Source organism: Trichosurus vulpecula, chromosome 1 (genome assembly GCF_011100635.1).
Source record: "Trichosurus vulpecula isolate mTriVul1 chromosome 1, mTriVul1.pri, whole genome shotgun sequence".
NCBI classification, from domain to species: domain Eukaryota; kingdom Metazoa; phylum Chordata; class Mammalia; order Diprotodontia; family Phalangeridae; genus Trichosurus; species Trichosurus vulpecula.
Genome location: NC_050573.1, coordinates 341,292,699 through 341,305,504, shown reverse-complemented (window position 1 = coordinate 341,305,504; position 12,806 = coordinate 341,292,699). Strand labels below are relative to the sequence as shown.

At 36.3% G+C, this 12,806-nt stretch overlaps 1 pseudogene; it reads left to right on the top strand.

Moving 5' to 3' along the window:
• Window positions 1-3,972: 3,972 nt before the first annotated feature.
• Window positions 3,973-12,806, top strand: part of LOC118838134 — a 48,703-nt pseudogene continuing 39,869 nt past the window's right edge.

Genomic DNA, 12,806 nt, shown 5'->3' with positions numbered 1-12,806 from the left:
GAGCTACAGCTGAAGTTGCTTCTGGCCCCAGGCCCACCTGGTGGGAGGAATTAGCTGTAATCAGAACTGGAGGGCAGAGCCTGCTCAAATCTGAATGGCAGTTCCAGGTTGGTGGTTCTTGGGGGAGGAGGAGAGATGGTGTGGCAGAGCTTGCTATGTAGAAATAGCACTGAAAACAACAGTGCAGTCCCTTAAGCTTGGGACAAAGTACTCTATAGTCGAGAAGCAGTCATATCCCAACAAAAAGCTCAAGGGTCAAGTAGTGGGCTGGGAACATGGTCAGGCAGTGAAAATGGACTCAGGTTCAGACTCAGACTTTGGAATCTTTTTCTGGTGACAAAGAAGACCAAAACATACAGCCACAAGAAGTCAACAAAGTCAAAGAGCCTACATCAAAAGCCTCCAAGAAAAACACGAACTGGTCTCAGGCCATGGAAGAGCTCAAAAAGGATTTGGAAGAGCAAGTTAGAGAAGTAGAAGAAAAATTGGGAAGAAAATTAGAGTGATGTGAGAAAACCATGAAAAGCAAGTCAATGACTTACTAAAGGAGACCCAAAAGATACTGAATAAAATAACACCTTAAAAATAGACTAATGGCAAAAGAGCTCCAAAAAGCCAATGAGCAAAAGAATGCCTTGAAAGGCAGAATTAGCCAAATGGAAAAGCAGGTCCAAAAGACCGCTGAAGAAAATACTACCTTAAAAATGAGATTGGAGGAAGTGGAAGCTAGTGACTTTATGAGAAATCAAGATATTATAAAACAAAACCAAAGGGATGAAAAAATGGAAGACAATGTAAAGTTTCTTATTGGAAAAACCACTGACCTGGAAAAGTATATCCACGAGAGATAATTTGAAAAGTTATCGGACAACCTGAAAACCATGATCAAAAACATAAAAAGCCTAGACATCATCTTTCAAGAAATTATCAAGGAGAACTGCCTGTCATTCTAGAGCCAGAGGGCAAAATAGAAATTGAAAGAATTCATCGATTGCCTCCTGAAAATCCCAAAAAGAAAATTCCTAGGAATATTGTTGCCAAATAAATTCCAGAGCTCCCAGATCAAGGAGAAAATACTGCAAGCAGCCAGAAAGAAACAATTTGAGTATGGTGCAAACACAATCAGGGTAACACAAGATCTTCAACTTCTACATTAAGGAATCAAAGCACTTTGAATATGATATTCCAGAGGTCAATGGAGCTAGGATTAAAGCCAAGAATCAACTATCCAGCAAAACTGAGTATCATGCTCCGAGGCAAAATATGGATTTTCAATGAAATAGAGGACTTTCCAGCTTTCTCAGTGAAAAGACTAGAGCTGAAAAGAAAATTTGACTATCAAACACAAGAATTAAGAGAAGCATGAAAAGGTAAACAAGAAAGAGAAATCATAAGGGACTTACTAAGTTTAACCATATTGTTTACATTCCTACATGGAAAAGTGATGTGTATAATTCATGAGACCTCAGTACTAGAGTAGCTGAAGGCAAAATACATACATACATATGTGTGTGTGTGTATATATATATATATATATATATATATATATATATATATATGTATATATATATATATATATAGAGAGAGAGAGAGAGAGAGAGACAGAGAGACAGAGAGACAGAGAGAGAGACAGAGACAGAGACAGACAGAGAGACAGAGAGACAGAGACAGAGAGACAGAGACAGAGAGAGACAGAGGGCACAGGGTGAGTTGAATATGAAGGGATGATATCTAAAAAAAACAAAATAAAATTAGGGGATGAGAGAAGAAAATATTGAGAGAGGGAGAAAGGAAGAGATAGAATGGTGTAAATTTTCTTGCATAAAAGTCACAAGAAAAAACAGTTGTGTTGGAAGGGAAGAGGGGCAGGTGAGGGGGAATGAGTGAATCTTGCTCTCATCAGATTTGACCTAAGGAGGGAATAACATACACACTCATTTGGATATCTTACCCCACAGGAAAGAAAGAGGAAGGAGATACAAAAGGAGGGATGATAGAAAGGAGGAGAGATACAGGGAGGGGGTAATCAAAAGCAAACACTTTTAAAAAGGGAGAAAATTGAACAAAGGGAGATAGGATAGGAAGGAGCAATTTATAGTTAGCATTTCACAACATGAGTTTTGTGGAAGGGTTTTACATAATGATACACATGTGGCCTGTGTTGAATTGCTTGCCTTCTTATGGAGGGTGTGTGGGGAGGGAAAAGGGGAGAAAATTTAGAACTCTAAGTTTTAAAAGAAGATGTTCAAAAAAAAAACGTTTTTGCATGCAACTAGGAAGTAAGATATACAGGCAATGGGGCACAGAAATCTATCTTGCCCTACAACAAATTACAGGAAAAAGGGATGGGGGGGACTGGGGTGGTAGAAAGGAGGGCTGACTGGGGAATGGGGCAATCAAAATATATGCCATCTTAGAGTGGGGGGGCAGGGTAGAAATGGGGAGAAAATTCGTATTTCAAACTCTTGTTAAAATCAATGCTGAAAACTAAAAATATTAAATAGATTTAAAAAAAAAGAAAATGAGCAAAGAAAAAATTAGTTCATTTGGATTTACAAGTAAATTCATTGTAATATTTAAAATTAATTGTTCCATATATTAAATAAACTATTCTAAATAGAGATTAGAGTTTAAGTATTTCAAGAGAGAGATAATGGGCATATGTTTCAATTATGGCCTTGGTAGCAAAATAAAGTAGAAATAAAGCAAAAAGAGCTATGGGTTTATAAACACACACACAAACATCTGTGAGTGTATGTGTTTGTGTCTGTGTCTATGTATATGCACATACATATGTATGTATATGTACATATAATGATCATATAAAATAAAAATAATTACCTCAATAAAAATTTGCAAGACAGTTATATTTATAAGACATCTAAATGGTTAAAATTTAGAAAATAATATAATCTTATGAATTACAAAATTTCACTTATGGGAATAAATTCAGGGCCAAAAACCTTTAGCAAAATGCAACCATCATTAATATCAAACTAGGAAACAGTACAGAAAATAGAATGATGCTTCATTAGAATGATGAAAACATTTATCTGAAACCATGACTTATCATTATTTGAAACGTTATATTTAATTGAAAAAAGTATATTAGGTCAGATACGAAAAAAAAATACACTCAATACTCCTACTACTACTTGAAATGTTACTAGAAATGTGAGACATCACATGAGAAGCAAAACTTGCTTTAGGAATAATAATTAATAAAGAAGAAATGCATTCAATAAATTATTTAGAAAACCCTAAATTAATACAGTCAAAATTAGAAGGAAAAAAGGAAATCAGGGGAAAATTACAACCAATCTACTTGATAAAGACCTCATTTCTCAAAGATAGAGGGAACTGAGCGATTAAAAAAGCAACAGCCATTCTCCAATTGAAAAATGGCCAATGAATATGAAGAGGCAATTTTCAGAAGAAGAAATCAAAGCTACCATTAGTCACATGAAAAAAATTGCTCCAAATCAGTACTGATTATAGAAATGCAAATTAAAACAACTCTGAGGTATCACCTCACATTTATCAGATTGGCTAATATGACAGAAAAGGAAAATGGCAAATGCTGGAAGGGTTGTGGAAAATGGAGACAAAATGCACTGTCAGTGGAGTTGTGAAATAATCCAACCATTTTAGAGCAAAATTTTGGACTATGCCCAAAGGCTTAAAAATTTTGCATACTCTAACCCAGCAATATCAGTACAAGATCTGTATCCCAAAGAGATCAAAGAAAAAGTTAAAGGACATATATGTACAAAAATATTTGTAGCAACTCTTTTTTGTAGTGGCAAATGATTAGAAATTGAGGGGATGTCCATTAAGTGTGGAATTGTTGAACCACTTGTGGTATATACTTTTCATGGAATACTGTTGTACAATAAAAAAATGATGAGAAGGATGTTTTCGAAATAACTGGGAAATCTTATATGAATTGATGCCAAATGAAGTGAGCAGAACATGGAGAATATTCGGCCTGGTGACAGCAATACTATATTACGAGTAATGGTAAATTACTTAGCTACTTTCATCAAGACATTGATCCTAGATAAATTTTCACTCTCTTTGTTTTTCTTTGTCCTTTCTTTTGCAACATGGCTAATATAGATATTTGTTTTGCATGCTTTCACATATATAAACAATAGCATATTGCTTTCTTTCTCAAGGGGTAAGGGAAGGACAGAATTAGAGAGATGATTTGGAACTCAGTTTTTTAAAGGAATATTAAAATGTTTTTAAATGTAATTGGGAAATATTTAATGAAATAACTTAGAATATTTATTTCAAAAATAAATAAAACTGCATGACAGAGAACAGACAAAAAAGGAAATAAAAAGAATAGAAACTTAATAACAATTTATTTAGTAACAACAATATTCTAAAGAAAAACAAGTTCGAAAGCTTTAAGAACTATGATCAATACAGTTATCATCTATTATTCCAGAAGACTGATGCTGATGAAACAGAATATCTACAATGAGGTGACAGATTTTTGGTACAAAATGAAACATGTATGTTCTGGTTTATATCCAAAGTAGGAATTTGTTTTCTTTGGAAATGCATTTATATTACATAGAAATTGTTTTACTTTGCTCTTTTTTTACTTCACTAGAACAAGTATTGAAAGAAACACAAAATGGATTTTTCTTAATTAAAAGCACAATAAATATAGATTGGAGAGGCCACAAAATTGGAATGTTGTATCTACTTTTAAATGATGTCATAGTATTGATAGTTTTTCTTAATTGTTTTACTTTGCCACAAGAGATTTCTCAGAGAGTTGTGATGATGAGTAAACATTTGTAATATAAAAATAAAACATGTCAATAAAGCTTAAGAAAAGAAAACCTTAGACAATTAAGAAAAAAGTATCTAAAATAAATACTTTTAGAAGCTGATAGACTAAAAGATATCCAAGAACTTAGTAGCATTTTTTTATCTTACTAAGAAAAAAAAAACTAAAAGAAAAAAAGAAGAAATCCAATAAAAAGTAACAAGAATGTATAGAATATATAGGAGATAAATTAACATAAATAAATAGTAGTTAGATAAATTTAACCTTAAACAATATTGATAGAAATAAGGAAATAAAGGATAAATTAATCAATTGGACATTTCGTCAATTTTTGTGTCTGTGCCCCACGACTATAATTTGTTAAATGATTTTACAGCCTAAATTGGTAAATGGTATGCCAATCAAATAACACAAGAAATACAACTGAATTAAGAAAAAGAATAACAAAATTAATATTCATCTGCAAGAAGAGCCGCTAAACATTAAACATAATCTCTCTTATTTCAGATCTCTATTGGAAAGTTAACTAATGTAACCTGTCGAGCTCTTGAGGTTTTGAGCCCCAGTCAAAAAGGGAAGGGAAGGAAATATGCATTTACATAATTTCCCCTATGTTAGTCACTCTGCTAAACAAATGTAGAAATACAACTCGTTGGCTTCTTACCACCCCATAATTCAGGTTTTATTGTTATTCCTTTTTCAGAATTAAGAACACTGAAACAAACAGAGATTAAGTGATTTACCCAGGGTCACACAACTAATAAATGTCTCAAGGCAGATCTGAAGTCAGATCTTACTGTCTCTAGTCCCACCACTTCATGCATTATACCACCAGGTGCCTCAAATTGTTTCATATTCTCTTTTTTTGGAGGGGGAAGCCAGGGCAATTGGGTTTAAGTGACTTGCCCAAGGTCAAGGTCACACCCCTAGGAATTGTGTGAAGTGTCTGAGGCTGGATTTGAACTCAGATCCTCCTGACTCCAGGGCTGGTGCTCTACTCACTGCGCCACCTAGCTGCACCAATATCATATTCTCTTTAGCTAATCAACTCATACCTCTTATTCTTCTAACTCTAGTGTTAAAAAATCCTTGTCTATTTAACTCCCTCCACTATTTCATGTTCTCTTACTCTCCTTTACCTTAGTTCTTCCTTAACTATATCCCCATCAAGCTTTGCCCGTCCCTTCCTTTTGGCACTTTAGAATACCATTTCTATCATTAACCAACAAATTTTCTTTCATACTACATATATTCCTCCTATGCTTCTTCCATTATCTGATATTGACAGATACACAAACACAAACACACATACACACACACATATTCACATGTATATAAACATAAATACACATATATACATATGTACATATAGGTATAGATACATATAGGTATAGAAACAGATAAAGATAGAGATATAGATGTATGGTTCCCATTCTTACCCTCCACCTCCAAGACACTAAATCCAGGAAAAATGTCCCATAATGGTTGAACTTTCTCTCATCTGATAACACAAGTCCTTGTGAGGGTATGTGTATATTCTTTATTCTTTATTGCTCCTTCAAGACTCTCCTACTTCCATCATTATTTTATCAATCTGTAATTCTTTAAGACTTAATTCATCTAAATGTGTTACATAATCCATATCCTAATAGCAGTTATCTCTAAGTCCCTGGGACATATTTTGTCCTTTCTCAAAGAGCTTAAAAATCTTCCTCTCATGGCAGAGCCAAGATGGCGGCTGGAAAGCAGTGAGCTCCCTGCCAAGTCCCTCCAAAAACCTATAAAAAATGGTTCTGAAGCAATTCTAGAGCTGCAGAACCCACAAAACAGCAGAGGGAAGCAGGGCTCCAGCACAGGATAGCCTGGATGGTCTCTGGGTGAGGTCTATCACACATGGAGCTGGGAGCTGAGAGCTGGGAGCTGGGAGCCGGGAGCAGAGCAGAGCCCAGCATGAGCTGCTCAGACCAACCAGACCAGGAGCCGGGCGGAGCGGGCCCTAGAGCCCTGAATCAGGGAGCTGCAGCAGTTACCAGACTTCTCAACCCACAAACACTAAAGACAGTAGAGAAGCTTAGTGGGAAAAGCTGTGGGAGTGGAAGGAGTTCCTGGTTTGGCCACCACCCCTGGGGCAGTGGAGGTGGGGCAGCTACAGGTGCTGTTGCTTCCGGCCCCAGGCCCACCTGGTGGGAGGAATTAAGTGGCAGATAAGAGCAGGAATGCACAACCTGCTGAAGATCTAAGCACAGTCCAGGTTGGGGGTTCTTGGGGAAGGAGCGGTGCTGGTGTGGCAGAGCTGGTGCATCCACCCTAAACGTAGAACATAGAACTCTTAAGTCTACAAGCAGTCATACCCCACTGAAAAACTCAAGGGTCAAGTTAGTTGGTTGGGAATATGGCCAGGCAGCGAAAACACACCCAGATTCAGTCTCACACTTTGGATTCTTTCTTTGGTGACAAAAAAGACCAAAACATACAGCCTAAAGAAGTCAACAAAGTGCAAGAGCCTACAACAAAAGCCTCCAAGAAAAACATGAACTGGTCCCAGGCCATGGAAGAGCTCAAAAAAGATTTGAAAAAGCAATTTAGAGAAGTAGAGGAAAAATTGGGAAGAGAAATGAGAAGAGTGTGAGAAAACCATGAAAAACAAGTCAATGACTTGCTGAAGGAGACCCCCCAAAATACTGAAAAATATACTGAAGAAAACAACACCTTAAAAAATAGTCTAACTCAAATGGCAAAAGAGCTCCAAAAAGCCAATGAGGAGAAGAATACCTTGAAAGGCAGAATTAGCCAAATGGAAAAAGAAACCCAAAAGACCACTGAAGAAAATACTACCTTAAAAATTAGATTGGAGCAAGTGGAAGCTAGTGACTTTATGAGAAATCAAGATATTATAAAACAGAACCAAAGGAATGAAAAAATGGAAGACAATGTGAAACATCTCATTGGAAAAACCACTGACCTGGAAAATAGATTCAGGAGAGATAATTTAAAAATTATTGGACTCCCTGAAAGCCATGATCAAAAAAAGAGCCTAGATATCATCTTTCAAGAAATTATCAAGGAGAACTGCCCTGATATTCTAGAATCACAGGGCAAAATAGAAATTGAAAGAATCCACCGATCGCCTCCTCAAATAGATCCCAAAAAGAAATCTCCTAGGAATATTGTCACCAAAATCCAGAGCTCCAAGATCAAGGAGAAAATACTGCAAGCAGCCAGAAAGAAACAATTTGAGTATTATGGAAACCCAATCAGAATAACCCAAGATCTGGCAGCTTCTACATTAAGAGATCGAAGGGCTTGAATACGATATTCCAGAGGTCAATGGAGCTAGGATTAAAACCAAGAATCACCTACCCAGCAAAACTGAGTATCATGCTCCAAGGCCAAATAGGGATTTTCAATAAAACAGAGGACTTTCAAGCTTTCTCAGTGAAAAGACCAGAGCTGAATAGAAAATTTGACTTTCAAACACAACAATCAAGAGAAGCATGAAAAGGTAAACAAGAAAGAGAAATCATAAGGGACTTACTAAAGTTGAATTGTTTTGTTTACATTCCTACATAGAAAGATGATGTGTATGATTCATGAGACCTCAATATCATAGTAGCTGAAAAGAATATGCATATATATGTTTATGTATATATATAAGTGAATGTGCATATATGTATATATATATATATATATATATATATATATATATATATATATATATAGAGAGAGAGAGAGAGAGAGAGAGAGAGAGAGAGAGAGAGAGGACACAGGGTGAGTTGAAGATGAAGGGAATATATCTAAAAGAAATAAAATCAAATTAAGCGATGAGAGAGGAATATATTGAGAGAGGGTGATAGGCAGACATATAATGGGGTGGATTATCTTGCATAAAGATGGCAAGAGGAAGCAGTTCTGTGGGAGGAGGGGAGAGGGCAGGTGAGGGGGGAATGAGTGAATCTTACTCTCATCAAATTTGGCCTCAGGAGGGAATAAATTGGGTATCTTACCCCACAGGAAAGAATAGGGAAGAAGATAAAAAAAGGGGGGATGATTGAGGGGAGGGCAGATGGGGGTGGAGGTAATCAAAAACAAACACTTTTGAAAGGGGACAGGATCAAGGGAGAAAATTCAATAAAGGGGGATGGGTTGGGAAGGAGCAAAATATAGTTATTCTTTCACAACATGAGTATTGTGGAAGGGCTATACATAATGATACACATGTGGCCTATGTTGAATTGCTTGACTTGTTAGGGAGGGTGGGTGGGAAGCAAAGAGGGGAGAGAATTTGGAACTCAAAGTTTTAAAAACAGATGTTCAAAAACAAACAAAAAAACTTTTTTGCATGCAACTTGAAAATAAGATACACAGGCAGTGGAGCACAGAAATTTATCTTGCCCTACAAGAAGGGAAGGGAAAAGGGAATGGGAGGGGAGTGGGGTGACTGAAGGGAGGGCTGAATGGGGAACAGGGCAACCAGAATATATGTCATCTAGGAGTGCGTCGGAGGGTAGAAATGTGGAGAAAATTTGTAATTCAAACTCTTGTGAAAATCAATGCTGAAAACTAAATATGTTAAATAAATTTTAAAAAAATAATAAAATAAAATAAAATACAAATCTTCCTCTCATATTCCTCAATCTACTCAATTCCCATAACTTCTCCTTCTTTCTACTTCAGTCATACACGGGAATGATCACAATTTTGATCCCTCTCAATAATCTACTTCCATGTTTAAGCATTCTGAATTCCCTTTCTCAGACCATGACCTCCTATTAATTTATTTCTGTCTATGCTTTATTCCTCTTAAATCTATTTTTAATCCTCACTGTATGATTTTTTGTTACTGAAACTCTTCCTACTCTTACGGGCCATTACCCCCACTTTGCCTTTATTTTTCTTCCTTTCTAATCTTGATGATATAATAACCTATTAAAAATCTTAATTTCTACTAATCTTGAGTCCATTGCCCCCTTTTCATTGGCACTCAAACTTTGCCAAACCTAAATTGATCCCACCATTATCTTCTCTACTGCTGGTCACCTGCACCAGAAGGATATAAGAGGAAGTAAGTAGCTAACTGTCCTCATTGGGTCCATTACAAATTTACATTATCTAATCTCAAGTGGACAATCATAGTTTGAATTTTCAATAAACCTGTGATGTCATAGGTTCCATGAAGTCTCTTTACCAGGACAGACAACTCCTCCACCACTTATTTTACTATACTATTTGAGGCCACATCTCTCTATAAGTCCTCATTAGAATACCCATCAAATATATGTTCTGGAAGAGTGTCTTTTTTTTTTTCAACATTCTGTAATTTCCATTGTAGCCTTGGCTTTCTATAATATTCCTTATTCTTGCAATCTTACTGATCTATCTTCTTAACTGGAAATGCATATATTTTATCATGTTATAGGAAAAGTTGGTGGCATCCTTGGAAGGATCCTACATCTTCTCATCCCAAGCACTTCATGTACTTTATTAAGAGAATATGTCTCCAAGGCAATATCCACAACAGTTGCTATTGCTACACATATGCTAGACAGAAGAAAAACATTTATCTAGACACCAGAAAGCCAAATCCCAACACCAGTAAACCAAATCTTTCACAGCAACAAAGAAGTTAAAACACATTATCACTCCAGAAAGCAACTCCATCCCATAGCCTCCCCCCGCCACCCCGGCTGGGGCCTTCCCACAAACACTCACAGCACAGATAGCTTGCCTCCTCTCTCTCCCTCACCTCTAACTGCTCTCATTAGTTTCCTTCCTTCTCCACCCTTTCCTGTTCTACTCCTTCAGCAAGCTTCTCCTACCACATGTGACTTAGGCTCCCATGTGATTTAAGCAGGTCACATGGGTTGATTTATGGATGGGGAAGATCTTCAAATTAAGCAAAAATACTTTATCAACACACTGGGCTCTAGTATCTTTCTTATCTATTACACAGGTCAATGGGGCAACTAGTGCCAACAGAACTGCTCAACAATATAACAGGGATAACATAAAATAAGCACATGAAATTGTGTTATCATTCCCCCCTCAAAAAATGAGTCTCAAAATCTTGGGGTAAGAGGTGAAGATCTCTTCCTCCATAGCCACTTCCTTCTGAAATTGGACATAGAGCTTTCCCTGCTCCAAGATGTCCAGAGTCACATTTGAGAGGCTAGTTCTTTAGCTGGCATCCAGAGCTTGGTCAAGACCAGCTCCCGGAGTGATATATCACAGTCATGGACAGAGGGTGACATCCAGCTTAAGCAATCAAGCATTTGCAGGTGGAGGGTACTAAGCCTACAGGAAACAAATCTAGCAAACAAGTTTAATAGACACAAAGCCAAAAAGAAACAAGGAGACAATAACCACAGGTAGGGTTGATGTAGGGTAAGCTGTGCTTCTGGAGTCCATAAACCCACTATCATAGCTTCATTCATGGTAAAATATATGAGTCAAAGGTACAATTTAGTAACCATCTTCTCCTGAATAAACAACAACTACACTATTATCCTTCCATTTGCTATAATTTCTGCAGCCTTTGGACCATCATCTGGATTCTGTTTTACTCATGCTTTAGCTCGCAATTTTATTCTATCAGCAGAACCAAACCCTTCAGTTCCACTTCTAGTTACTTTGAAAGGAGGGTGAGTCTTCACAAGGGGTATTGTTTCACAAGGAATAATAATCACTTGAACTATTCTATCATATTTTACAAAAAATTTAGAGGTTCTTCACTTAAATTTTGGAATGTCACAATAATTTCTCCATAATAATTAGAATCTATTTCTCCAGCCAATGCATGTCTTCCTCCAGCTGCTAATCCTGATTAAGGTAATATTCATCTAAAATGATTTTTATGGATTCTCATACATATTCCAGTAGAAATTTTTCTTACTTCTTTTCTATCCAACCAAAAATACTCTAAATAATGTAAATAACATGCTGGTGAGCCAAGTGTTCCTAGATACAGTGTTGGGACATCTTGCCTCACAGTCCAATACTCAATATTTGGGATCTTAAGTGTTTGTTGTTTTTTTAATTTGCAAATTTGGGCAATCATGTTGGCTAGAGGTGTACTTCCTCTTAATGGTCTATTATTCAAATTATGTAAAGCAGTAAATAAATTATCTTTCCAATATTGATATGAATTATTAGAACTTAGTTCTCTTAACTGTTCTTTCAATAATCCATTCATTCTTTTGATTAATCCAGATGCTTCTGGATAATATAAAATGTGATATATCCATTCTATATTATTTTATATACAGTATCTCTTCATTTCATTACCTTTGAAATATGACCCATTTTCACTTTGAATCTGCATTGGGGTTCCAGAAGACAGACTTACGATATCTAGAGTTTTACAGGAGTTTTTCTGGGTCCTATTCTTATAAGGACAAGCCACTAGTAGACTTGAATAGGTGCCAACACAAGTACATATAAATTTTCATCCTTTATCTTCGGGTAGGGGACCAATATAATCTATTTGCCAAATTTGGGCCAGAACTTTTCCCCTTGCTGTCACTCCAATTACTACCCAAGTAACAGTTCATTCCTTTTCCAATTGACATATATAACATTCCTCTGCTACTTGTTTTAACAACAAATAAGAGATATTAACTAATACTTCAATCTTGTGTCCACTGGTATGTGGCCCTGACACCTAAATGGCCAGCCATTTCACAGACCAATTTTGCTAATACTAGATTATCAGCTGTTGTCAGAGTAGGACAATATGATGAGTAGCAATCTTTGTTAGTCAATCAGCATGTACATTGTACTCACATTCTAGTGTGGTGAAGGCCATGTGAGCATCTATATGAAAAACTGACAAATTAGTAACCAAAGACATGTCCTATATATCTTCCCATAATTCTTTACCCCAAACTTGTTTTCCATGAATTTCCCAATTTTGATTTTTCCACATGGGCATACCTGTGGCTAACTCTTTAACTACTGCCCATGAATCTGTGAATATATAACACTATCCTCCTTGTTCTGTTTT